At 43.6% G+C, this 14,030-nt stretch overlaps 1 pseudogene; it reads right to left on the reverse strand.

Moving 5' to 3' along the window:
- Positions 1-13,038, reverse strand: part of LOC139833867 (NAD(P)H-quinone oxidoreductase subunit 5, chloroplastic-like) — a 32,176-nt pseudogene extending 19,138 nt beyond the window's left edge.
- Positions 13,039-14,030: the final 992 nt, after the last annotated feature.

The following is a 14,030-nucleotide window of genomic DNA, read 5'->3' on the forward strand; positions in this document are numbered from 1 at the left end:
GGATTATTTTTGGCTCCTGATATTTGGTCACTTGCCTTTTTCTTTCGATCTCATGCCGAGTTTGAAACGTTGAGGAACCAGCTGGCTCATGGGTCCCGCATGTCATCCTCAATGAACAATAAAGTTTCTTTTCTTAAATTAATTTTGGATCCTGATATTTGGTCACTTGCCTTTTTCTTTCGATCTCATGCCACGTTTGAAACGTTGAGGAACCTGCTGGCTCATGGGACCCGCATGTCATCCTCTATGTCCATCAACTTTCTTTTCTTGGATTTTTTTGACCCCCTAATTTCTGGCTACTTTTTTTTCTTTTGATCTCAAGTCGCATTTGAATCGTTGGGACCGCTGCTGCAAAATGGGTCCCGCATGTCATCCTCTATGTACAATAAAAGTTTCTTTTATTGGATTATTTTCCACCCTCTGATTTTTGGTCACTTTCCTTTTTCTTTCGTTCTCATGCCGCCTTTGAAAACGTGGAGGAACCTGCTGGCTCATGGGACCCGCATGTCATCCTCTATGTACTATAAAAGTTTTTTTCTTGGATTTTTTCTTTTGATCCCCTGCCGCCTTGGAAACATTGAGTAAGCTGCTGACTCATGGGACCCGCATGTGATCCTCTATGTACAATCAACTTTCTTTTTCTTTTGATCTCAAGCCGCATTTCAAACGTTGAGACCGCTGCTGCTAAATGGGACCCGCATGTCATCCTCTATGTACAATAAAGTTTCTTTTCTTGGATTATGTTTGGCTCCTGATATTTGGTCACTTGCCTTTTTCTTTCGATCTCATGCCGAGTGTGAAACGTTGAGGAACCTGCTGGCTCATGGGTCCCGCATGTCATCCTCTATGAACAATAAAAGTTTCCTTTGTTGGATTTATTTTTTACCCCTAATTTCTGGCTATTTGCCTTTTTCTTTTGATCCCCTGCCCCCTTTGAAACGATGACGACGCAGCTGGCAGGTCGGTCCCACATGTCATCCTCTATGAACAATAGAAGTTTCCTTTGATGGATTTATTCTTGACCCTACTTAATTTCTGGCTATTTCCTTTTTTCTTTTGATCCCCTGCCGCCTTGGAATAGTTGAGGATGCTGCTGCCTCATGGGTCCCGCATGTCATCCTCTCAGAAAGGTAAATGTTTCTTTTCTTGGATTTTGTTTACCAACTGATTTATGGCTTATTTTTTCTTTCGATCTATTGCCGCCTTTAAAACGTTGACGACGCTGCTGGCTCATGGGTCCCTGATGTCAGCCTCCCCGTACAAGAAACATGTGATATCTCGATTATTTTGCAGACAATAAACAGTGTATTTCGCTCTGAGATTTGTAAACGGATAAATTAAATCTTTATTTTTACGTAAACAAACTTATATGTTGAATCTCCTTGTTTTTTGTTTTTGCGAAACATGGGACTTTCATGTTTTTATCGAAAAAAGGACTTTCATGTTTTGGAGTGGGCTGAAATTGTACGAGACAAAAGGCCGAGCAGGATAGTTCGTAGGCCCAGATGGCCAGATGCAGCCCAATTGAAATGTTTCTTTTCTTGGATTATTTTGGCCAGATGCTACTTCTTTTTTCTTTTGATCCCGTGCCGCCTTTGGAAACGTTGAGACCACTGCTACAAAATGGGACCCGCATGTCATCCTCTATGTATAATAAAAGTTTTTTTGGATTATTTTTGGCACCTGATATTTAGTCACTTACCTTTTTCTTTCGATCTCATGCTGCATCTGAAACATTGAGGAAGCTGCTGGCTTGTGGGTCCCGCAAGTCATCCTCTATGTAGCATAAAAGTTTCCTTTCTTGGATATATTATTTTTTACCCCTAACCGGCTACTTCTTTTTCTTTTGATCCCGTGCCACCTTGGAAACGTTGAGACCGCTGCTGCAAAATGGGACCCGCATGTCATTCTCTATGTACAGTAAAGTTTCTTTTCTTGGAGATATTTTTGGCTCCTGATATTTGGTCACTTGCCTTTTTGTTTCGATCCCGTGCCACCTTTGAAACGCTGAGACCGCTGCTGCAAAATGGGACCGCTGCTGCATGTCGTCCTAAAAATACTTTCCTTTCTTGGAGTTATTTTTTACCCCTAATTTGTGGCTACTTCCTCTTTTTTTCATCCCCTGCCGCCTTTGAAACGTTGAGGACTCTGCTGGCTCATGGGTCCCACATGTCAGCCTCTGTGAACAATAAACCTTTCATTTTTTGATTTATTTTTGACCCCTAATTTCTGACTAGTTGCCTTTTTTTGGATCCCATGCCGCCTTGGAAACGTTGAGGATGCTGCTGCCTCATGGGTCCCGTATGTCATCGTCTCAGAACGATAAATGTGTTTTTTCTTGTTTTTTTATCAACTGATGTTTGGCTTATTTTTTCTTTCGATCTCATTCCACCTTTAAAACATCGAGGATGCTGCTGGCTCATGTGTCCCACATGTCAGCCTCTTTGAACAATAAACCTTTCCTTTGTTGGATTTATTTTTGACCAATAATTTCTGGCTATTTGCCATTTTCTTTCGATCACATGGCGCCTTTGAAACCTTGAGACGCTGCTGGCTCATGGGTCCCACATGTCAGCCTCTATGAACAATAAAAGTTTCCTTTCTTGGATTTATTTTTGACAGTAATTACTGGCTATTTGCATTTTTTCGATCCCCTGCCGCCTTCGAAACTAAGAGGACGCTGATGCACGTGAGGTGTGGTCTGAAGTTAATGGCTTCTATGGTATTCACCTAATCTGTAAGAATTTTGCCTCTCCCAAGATGTGGATCTTCGATTATCTGGATCGAGGTGGTGACCTTTAAGCTACAGTCCTGTTGGTTACATGTTGGCACATTTGGGATGCCCGTAATAAGCTAAGAGAAGAACATATGATGGTGTCTCCCACAAGCGTAGCCGCAAAGATCAAAGCTTATGTTGACATTATTGTTGAGCACTTTATTCAGAACCAAGCCTAGTCACAGCCGTGAACCCTCTTCACTTTCTTGAGAAAGAACAGCTGCCCGCAGGGATGTACGTTCGCTTATCTAAGCAAAAAAATAGGAATGGTCCTCTCAAAGTATGATCAACAGGAGATGGCTATATTATAAAGGATGTACACACAATGTAATTATAGTGCTGAAATAAAGTCAAACATTAAACAGCAATACATGGGTTGTAATCTAAACTCTAAAGGCAACACGCTATACAAAAGCAGGGCAGTGTTCAAATAAGCTGATTCAATATAGTACATACTAAAAACTGTGTACTACTTCTCAACACTTCAAGCACAAGAAAAATGTGTGTCAGTCTTTTTCAAAGGTAACACGGAATGGGCAAAGTCTAAACCAGGCTTAAACTACATTGACGCTTGTGGGACACTAGCCGGAAGCCCAACCACCTCCGGGAAGGCTGATTACTCCCACAGTCTCACCTCCATCAGGCGCCGGTTGCAACGCAAAATGTTAGGGTGTTGATTACAAAGAAACCTCCTGTATGCGCAGTTTTTCCTCATGAATGGAACCAATGTGCCATCAGGAGCATTTGCTTCACATTTCTTCAGGTTGTCCATGATAGGGTAATTGAGTCCAAGGAAAAGAGAGTGGTCGCCGAGGCTGTTAAGCTGACTGCTGGAAACTAAGTCCCCTGGAGGTGCAGTATATATGGGATCTCGCTCAAAGACTTAGGTGGTAATAGGAGGATACTGCCGTAGCTGAAGCCCTGCCATTAGCAGCATAGGGAATGTCATGAGGTACTTCACCATGGGCAATCACAATGTGGTTTACTGTAAGGATGATCATCAAGCGCTTGCCGTCAGCAGATCGAGCGAGGAACCACTCGTAAGGCTGATAATCCACCACCGGTGGCGGGATTACAAACGGCAGCTTCAGGTTTGCTGCAACATTAGAAATGGACAAATAGGGTGTTACTGGCAAACATATTTAAACATAAGCATTGTTCATCGTTTGTTTTGTTCAGTCGGTGTTCTGCGGCGGTTCTATTATCGCCTTCGTCAAGCATACATGATATAGCATTGACGAACTGAATGTGAACATCCGTTACAGGCTTTTTTTTAGTAGATTCTATCAACCAATTGCTAGCTTCTATATATATCACTAGTAGTACATACATCCCGAAAGCATTAGAATATTAGACCAGGTTCACAAGAATAACATCAAGTCTGAAGTACATTAACCAAGTGATAAAGTATATTGTTCAGACCAGTACAAAATATAGGGAGTTAAAGTAACACTATGCAGAAATTGGCCCAAATCTTGCATATATCTCTCTAGCAAAGGGATCAGTCACTGACAAGTCATGTATCAAGCAGCTACGAACACCGTCCGAGCTGAACTTATCTAAGGATGGTACATATCCAAACTGAAAATCAACATCTCTAGAAGCGGTGTTCTTCAGGTCTAGGCTCTTGAACTGGGTATCCCACCAGATCTTATTGTGATAATTTGTTACACCAAATTTCATTACTTTGAGCATTCTAGTGTTCTGCATAAAGAACCTGGAGACAATAACATCATTTCTCCTTCCTCGGTAGTTAGAAATCGAAATTTCTTTGACATGGAGATCAAGGCATTCAATGGGACAGGCTGGCTCATTATGCAGCACATGAACCTTATCGCCGGTTCTATAAAACTGCAAAGAAGTCAAATTAAGTAGTCAGTATAATAACAAAGTACTTCATAGCTGTCAACTAATGAATATCTCAGGTGAGTTGAATCATGTGTTAACTAAGGATCGTGGAACAACATAATCCCCTGACACGTTCCAATTTGATAGATGCACTTTTTTTACATCCGTTATTGTCATTGTAAAGTTGGGGAAAGGTTACCAACATGGGAAATTCCAATCCGCAACTAGTTGCGGGTGCACCCCATTTTTCTTTTGACACTTCCAAGTTTCCCAAAAAAAAAATGTAAACTAAAAGTCTGGACATACATTGTGTTCTATCATGTGCATCTGTGAAGTTTCATCCAAAAATATGATAATATGTGATCTACACAAAAAAGAACAAATGATGTGTAAATAGTAAGTCACACTATTTACATATGTCTAATCTTTTTTACACAGATCACATATTATCATGTGTTTATATGAAACTTCACAGATGCACAAGATACAACACATTGTATGACAAGAAGTTTAGTTTTGAACCAACATAATATAACTCCATTGTGGATGTTCTTCTAGTACAAAATATTGTTCAAATGATCTAGGCTAATAACAGGTTAACTCCATGTAACTCTACACTTTTGCTCATAGTGGTAAACAGTTAACAACAACGAATTTACCTTGATATATAGCTTCTCTGTGCAGGGAAAGCATCTAAGAAATGCAAGTAGTTGATCCAGACGAGGGCCGTCAGATTTTAGAACCAAGTTCTTCACTGTGCACAGAGAATGTTCCAAGCTTATGGGCATCATCCTCTACAGGACAATGGTACATATGTCAAAAAAAATAACAAAAATGTGAGTTAATTCAACAAGAAGAAGGCTGTTCTACCAAAAAGTTTATGCGTCCAATAACAAGTTGGCAACCAGGGTACGACGCAAAGCCCAAGACCATCAACTTTGGTGCGTTGGCGACCTGGATTAGTAGTGGAACATCATGAACACATATGACCAATCTCTCGAGGCAAGATGCATCCATAATTTGCACCGTGTCTAACTGAATAAGTTCGGTGGTGTTGCGTTTCCAATAGCTAGCCACACTAATTGTACGAAGATTTGGCATGTGAATGTTGAGGTGGGTGAACCCGTGGACCCCCTCAAGGTGAAGTGCCTCGAGCACAATACAGTGGGTGAACAGGCGGTCGATGTTCGCCGCCTTACAGATGTAGACGTCATAGAGCATGAGCTTCTTGAGTTGGGGGAAAAGAAGCATGGAGTTGGCATAAATCTCGGGCAAATAGCAAGTACAAATGCTGAGAATGCGCAGCGTGGGCGCGCAGCGGAGCGCGGACAGCGGGAAGGAGCGCATCACTGTTCCACCATCGAATCTGAGGTACTCGACGCAAGATAGGGTGCTGGACCGGAACCAGCTGTCGAGCGTGGTGTCGACCTTGCAAGTGCTTCTGAAGGGGTTAATTGATACGCTTCTGGCGGGGCCAGGGTGAGCGGCGAGGATACTGGAGACCGCGGCGATGCGTTTGTGGTTTTTGCTTGGCGAGTTGGTCGTCGATCTCGAGGTTAAGTGGGACGGAGTGCCAGAGGTGGCGCCACCGTTTGGAGACCAAGGTTGTGCTTACAGCGGATATAGTGGGCAGGTGGGAGATGATGATGTGGAGAATCTGGCCGGGGAGGCGGCTGATGAGGTCATTGTCATCGGCGAGGAGGTTAAGTGGGACGGAGCGCCAGAGGTGGCGCCACCGTTTGGAGAGCAAGGTTGTCCTTACAGCGGATATCATGGGCATGAGGGAGATGATGATGTGCAGCATCTCATCGGGGAGGCGGCTGATGAGGTCGAGGCTCGACGGAGGCTCTGCCCAATCTGGCTCGACCCTCCTTCGGGAGTTGAGCGGCTCCGCCTCCATCTGACACGGCGGCGACACACGCAACGCCGCAGTCGTCTGCTCGAAGTGTGTAGCAGGTAGCGGAGCGGATCTGCTGGACAGGGGAATAGGCGCAGCGGCGGTGGTGAGGACAGAAAGGTACTCGGCGGTGGATTTAGCTGGATGGCGGATGCAAGTGCGCTGGGGGTTTTGGAGGAGACGGCAAGCGCTATGGAAGGAATGTTTGCGGCGGGCGGCCAGCCGGGGCGAGGAGAGAAAGGTATACTGCTACTAATGATGCGGTGCGGCGTTTGCGTCTCCCTTCCCCACGAGTTTTTGATAATCACTCTTGAAAACACCGAGAAGATGGAGGTGAAGAAGACGGAGAGGCAAGGAAAAAAACAATGTGAATTGAAATCAAAAATACTACGGGCGTTCCTTCTCTCTCTGGTCTCTGCTGCACTTATTGCACCTATGGTGCAGGCGTGTGACCTGAGAAGAAGCTAATGTACTGTATAGCTATCCCTTGCATGCCGTGTAGCTGTATTTTGTCTCGTCAAATCAGCTCGGGACAGTTTCAGCAGAGAAAACATCATTTTTTCTTGCCATCATCATAATAGGCGAACATTACCACAGGCCCACATGGGTTGTATTTCTGTACACGGCTGCAGGCTACGGCGAGGGATACTTTTTCCCTACATGGGTGGCAGCATAGTCTACGGATTGAAGCCCCACCCGCATTTTAGGCGTTATATGATTCATCGTTTCGATATGTATTTCGCCTATTTTCTCCTTTAGTTTGACATTTTTGTGATCCTAAGACTATTAAAACGGCTGTGTGCACCCTGGTTGTGCAGAGGCTGGATGTAATTGCTTATCAAAAGTAATAAAGCATCCTTTATCGAAAAATTACCACAGGCCCACGGTAGTGCACATCCAACTTTTACTACTCAATCCTCCATATGCTGCACAAACCACCACTTTAACTTTTTCTTTGCAGTTTTCACGATTTTTAGCAGTTTCCACCATGTGGTGGTCTAATATGTTGCAAATTTCACCACTTGGTCATCTGATCAGTTATTTTGTCATGTCGATAGCAAAATCAACAAGTGGATGCCAACTTTTTTGAAGGGCTTCTCACTAAAACACAATTTGCATTATGGCATGTTTGGTATTTTCCCTAGGTAGTACATCAAACAAAAAGGTTGACTCCATGCTTTTATTTGCCTATTTTAAGCACCTTTTACCATGATTTCAAATTTAGGTCAAACTCACGGGGGCCATAGGATGCACGGAATTTATTTGGCAATTGTTTCAGTATGGCCAAGTAGTTAGGCCTCCTTTGGTTCATAGGAAATGGAAAGTATAGGAAAAGGAAAATCATAGAATTGGGGTGTCATGTCTACTTGAATCCTATGGGAATCGGGCTCATTTCATAGGATTGATATAGGATTTATGTTGGATTTGGTTCTTATGGGAAAATTTCTTATACAAGTCATTTGATTCATAGGAACTATTCCTATGGAAATCTTGTAGTGCAAATCCTATAGGGAAAAACATTAGCTAATACCTCATGGAAAAGTTACTTTGCCACAATCAAAGACACATCATGTTCCTATAGGATTCAACTTGGCATAACATTCCAATCATGCACCTTTCATATTCCTACACCCTCCATATTCCTTTGAATCAAAGGAGCCCGAAGTTTATTTGATTGTAGCAAAGGAATTTTCCATGTATCGACAGTTTGACATGGTATTTCAATAACCAATCAAGAAGGCATGCAAACATACTTAAAAACACACATGGTGCCAAAATCGGTGAAAGGGAATATTCTCAAGAACATAGGTATGTCATGTTTGGCATTGTTCCTAGGTAGTTCATCATAAATGATGAGTCCATGCTAAATTACTAACATTCAGAAGTTTGCCATGGTTCTAGCATTAACCAACTCACCTCTCACTTCAGAAGAGAGCCATGCGAACTCCAAGAAGGATTGTGTCAAAAAAAACTCCAACATGCATGGTGCCAAAATCTGGCAAGTTCTTCTAAAAAATATGTTGGTGTGCCATGTTTGGTATTTTTTATATACATGTAGATTACATACATCACAAACAACAACTCAATGCTTTTGTTTGCCATATGGGTGTTACGTACTTGGATGCAACGCATATGTTTGGTCATTTTTCTGGGGGGTACCACACCTTTAGTGCACATTATGTATATATAGTTTCCCCTTCGTGTACTTCGGTTGAAATTTTAGATTAAATGGAAATGAGCCCAAAACTAATTTAATATATGGTCACAAACCAAAATAATTCGTGAAATCTTGGAAATGTCCATCCTACCATATCAACCACGTGAAAAGATTGCATTGGCGGCAATCTGCCACTACAAATTTTTACCATTTCACGGAAAACACTCATGTACTAATTTGTTCCCTTCTAGCACTTCATAAATCTCCCCCATCTAGTTCGAAAAGGAGCCCCCGTCCAGAGAGTCCCTGTTTATAACTAAAACTAATTAATTCAGTACTGCATAAATCGCAATTACCATTAGATAAACAAGATTAATATAGGAGCATGTACCACCTGTCAATTACCGGTTCGCAATCTCCATATGCTCGCAATGACCGGTTCCACATTATACTTGGTCGAATTCAATTAAACATACAAGTACATCATGCCGAAGTTTTGTTCTAGGACATGGACACGCTCAAACTAATCACGGTAATAGACGATACAACATCGCACACATAAATAGACGACATGTCTAAAATCAATACATTTTTGAACACAGAAAAGTCCCGAAGGACCCGGCGACACTGCTTTTATATTATGATGACGGTGGGAGTACATACTGCAAGGAGGACCCTCCAAGTAAAAGGAAACTACGGACAAGACATCTAAAAGTACAAAAAGAACTCTAGATCTAGAAAGGAAACTCCATCCGGTCCTTCTCCACCGAGCTCAGATCTTAGCCTCGAAGCGTGATCATCTTCTCCATCGAGACCGGCAAGATCAACCACCTACCGTCTTGTTGGCGCATGCGGGCACGTCGCCTCGTGTTGCAAGTATTCGAGCAAGTCGCCGCTCATGTCGCAACCATCGTTGCTGCAATCCACCTTAAACAAGGAGACAAATCTAATTAAATACACTTTCTCTTCGTAGATGTCGTTGCAGTTCGGGCACACGAGACTGGGCAGGTTTCTTAAGCAGCTTCCGCATGCAATATGCCCTCGCTCCCCCATGCGAATGCACTGCTTAATACAAGAAAATTAACATGACTGTTGGCCCAAAGAAAAATATAGCTGGGTGCAACCTAGTGAAGAAAGTACTAACCCGGTATAGTGGACGTCGTGCGATTTGAGGGCACAAACCGCAGATGAACATTCTTCTCACCCCATTCTTTTCCATAACACATTCACGGGAAAATTCCATACTTTCAGATGGAGGACTTTCACCTTGGAAGACGCCCTGGCATCCCGGGCACGCGCCACCGGGCAGGTTCCTAGCGCAGCTGTCGCATGCAAACTTCTTGCACGAACAACACTGCTTAATACAAGGAAATTAACACGACTGTTGGCCCAAATTAAAAAACAACTGGATGAACCTAGTGAAGAAAGTACTAACCTGCCAAAATGGAGGTTGTGCGGATTGAGAGCACAAACCGCAGGTGAGCAGTCTTCTCAATTTAGCATCGTCAAAAAAAGCTCTAAAGCTACCAGGGGGAACCTCCATGCCCAACGATTCTAAATGGAATATGAATTTAGAGCATGGGAAGGAGAGGGGGATAGAGGGTCGTAGTCTTCGACTTGTATATATAGGCGAGGGAATTGCAGATTCCACCACGGACAGAGATCCAGTGACTTCACTTGCGACTTGTACGTGAGTCATTCGATCAAGATCTAACGCACATTGTTGATCCAAATTTTGAACTTAAAATTAAACTCAATTTTGAAATGAAGTAAAACTTTACCAGAATATTTAAGGAAAGATATATATCTTACTGTAATATTTTCGATTTTTTCCGAGCAACTTAAATTGTGACTTCAAATTCTGGATCAACGGTGTCTGTTGGATCTTGATCCGATGGCTCATGTACGTAAAGTTGCATTTTGGAGTAAGTAAAGTCACTGGCCTCAAGTTCCACCACCTCATACTTCGTATGTTGCACAAAAAAAAACATTTGGACGGATATTTTGAGGTTTCCACCATGTACTGCTCCCATCTGTTGTGATTCCACAACTTAATCATCTAATCAACCAATTATACTGGTAAATATTCTCTTACTTTGCATCTCAAACATTTCCCTAACTTTGAGTCCCTGAAATGCAGATCCCACAATTTGGGGGACCCGGCTGTCAATGACCCAAAGTCAGGAAAGGCCAAGCCAGAGAATCCCCTTCGGGTAGAGCGGGCTGCGGCTCTTCTCGTTGAACGTGAACATTTGATACAGTGCAGTATGAACGCGCGCTAGTACACTCAAAAAAGACAGAGAGAGAGACGTACGCTGAAGAGGACTTTGAGTTCTGGAACCTCACCTGCCCGAAAAAAGTACGCTGGCAGCCTGACCTGCCCTAAGTACGTCCGGTCAAATCGATGCCTTGCCTTGCACGCCGCCTGCGCGCATCCATGTCATCCCGATGAAATTTTCAGTCCAAAAAAATCGGAAATTTAATTCGGCTCTTGGGCGGATATGCTACCTCGACCCAAAAAAACATCTGGTTTAAATTTTCGAAAAAATCTAACAAAAAAATTCGCATGCACTCCTCGATAATCTATGTGTGTTCGTGTAGTTTCGTGAAAAGCCGATACTTTTTGTGGTTGATGTAAGAAGACAAAAGCAAGTATTACAAACAACTTTATTTTTAGCAATAAATTTTATCTTTTTTACACAGCCCAAACGACAATTTAGTTTTTTATGGAAAGACTTTATGCGCTCTTAGCATGTGAAGTTGAAAAGATTAATTTTTTGTTTGGAAGTTTTTGACATTTCAAAATATATAGATGTTGCAGTTCAAACTAAAGGGAGCATACGCACCCAGGAGCCAAAACATCACTCCCCCACAAAATATGATTTGTTTTCTATTTGCGACGCTTCCGCGATGCCTATCACATGTCTGTATAGCCGCAGCTAGCACCATCGAGCACGCCCCAAAGCCCCCAATGATGTGTGTATTGTCTTGTCAATTCTATGGTCATGGTAATCTGACCAAAAGATACGTCTTGGAGTACACGTGCGCCTTATTCCTTGAAATGGACGTACAGTAGTACTTTATATTTGGCCCAAATGCGAAAGTGTTATTACTCCTCCTATTCTAGTACTATACCATATTATATTAGAAGTTGGGATCATGATGAACAAGTTAAATGTAATCTTCAAAACGTACAGCTATGTCAAGTTTGACTAGTGCAAATAAACCCTCTGGCATTAAGAGAAACATCAAATAGTACAAAACACCTTAAAAAACAAAATTACAACAAAATCCTTGAGATGCCCTTCGTCTTCAACCTCCAGACCGTGTCGACAGCACCATGGCCGACACTAATCCAACCCAGGAAGCCAGAATCATAGGATAAGCAAGCTCGGAAGGTAGGTGGCCAAGGCAGCTCTAGTACGTACCAATTCAACACGCGCGAGGGCCCGCCCAGCATCTCAATCGGCACGGTGTGAAGCCAGTGCTCGTCTCGAGCTCTCTCGAAGCGTGAGAGCTCGCCGGATTCTCTGTCGAGAGCAAGAATGAAGTTTCCGAGCGCACCGAACACGTACCACTGGAAGAAACGGGCGTTGCACCCCACAAAGAGGATATCTGACAGGCCTGTGTGCGTGGCGTCGAGAGGCACGGTGGCGCCGGAGGAGGTCCAAGCGTGGCCACCAGGGCCAGGCGAGAACACACAGGTATTGCAGATGCCGTCATGATAGATCAGGCACGTTACCCTGTAATTTGACAGACTGATGCGCGCCGCAGCGTCCTCGCCATTGAGGGCGGCGCCCAGGAACAAGCTTACGAATGTTGTGTTCGAAACAGCAGGGGGTGGAGGGACCGTCACGTACTGACCTGCCAGGGGATCGCAGACGACGAGACGTGAAGGCTGCTCGGAAGGCTTCCCGTGTTCGGTGTGGTCGAAGTCCGCAAGGAGTAGGAGGCCGCCCCGAGAGTCGGCGAGCTCCAAGCTGAGGTCGCCGTTTGGCGCCCGTGGGAGGAAGTCGAGCGCGAGATTATTTGCAGCGACCCTGGCCCAACATGACGAGGAAGAGGGAACAAAGTGGGGCAGCAAGCCAGACGGACGATAGTGACAATGGGAGAAGCTGATGTGGTAGTGGCCGGTGACTATGGATGATGGCGCGCCGTGGAGAGCGGAGACGACACGGAAGTTCTCCGACGCGATGACCTTGCGCCAGCTCCTACAGGTGAACGCGGCGTGGACGAGATCCAGAGGCGAGGTGAGGCGCAGGAACACCAGCCTGAGAAGTTCATCCGGGATGGCGTCACCCTTGTCCTCCTGCCCGGACTTCCTCTGAGCATTCTTCCAGCGGGGGCGGATGTGCCCATCTCCGGCTGGACCTAGCTCGCGTACGGGGGCGAGGTGTGCTGTAGGGAGGAAGCTAGGGAAGTAGCGAGGCGGCCGGCTTGGTAGAGACTAGAGAGCGAAGAGGAGATTTTTCTCGCTGGGGGAGTAAAGTCGGCATGGGAATTAAGGAGGAGACTTATGTACTGAAAAAGTTCCGTGGAATCAGATTCCTGTAGAGGGAGTACTATGTATCGTACTGAGTAGTAATTTTGGGATGGAGGGAGTGCTCAGAGTATCTCAAGATATAAAAAAAGAAAAGGCAAACCAGGCCCTTAGTAAGGGCCCGAGGAAATTGCACGACACACCACTATTGCTGTGATTGTTGCACAAAACGCACACTTTACTTTTTTTTGTACATATACATCACTAACTATGGATACAATTTGGAATAAAAACTAGTAGTTGGCTATCCCCGTCATCTGATTTTATCTTACAGAGTTTAGTCCTACGTTTGAACCTCCACGCAACTATGTCTTATATATGAAGTCAATCATGAAGAGAAGTGGTTTTGGGTTTCAAACAAGGAAATTTCAAGAACCTCCCAAAAGCTTTATTTTAGAGTGACTAAGAAGGATCCATGCTTACCTTTTCATTTTCATGTTTTAAACTTGTTTAAATCTTTGTCAAACCTAGGATTTAACCAAAAGATTCAAATGGGCATAAAATTCATAAAAAATCAGAAAAATGAAAACCAAAGCATATATTCTTCGTATGTCATATAGCAAGCATTCAAGTTGATAAATTAACAAGGTTTGGACATATTCAAACCATACAAATCATGTATCTACCCCTAACCCTAAACTCGGTCGATCTTATGAAGTCTAGCATGAAGAGAAGTCGTTTTGGGTTTCAAACATGGAAATTTCAAGAACACATCCCAAAAGCTTAATTTTAGAGTGACTAAGAAGGATCCATGCTTACCTTTCATTTCATGTTATAAACTTGTTTAAATCATGGTCAACCCTAGGATTTG

The sequence above is a fragment of the Lolium perenne genome, chromosome 7 (genome assembly GCF_019359855.2).
Source record: "Lolium perenne isolate Kyuss_39 chromosome 7, Kyuss_2.0, whole genome shotgun sequence".
Taxonomy (NCBI): domain Eukaryota; kingdom Viridiplantae; phylum Streptophyta; class Magnoliopsida; order Poales; family Poaceae; genus Lolium; species Lolium perenne.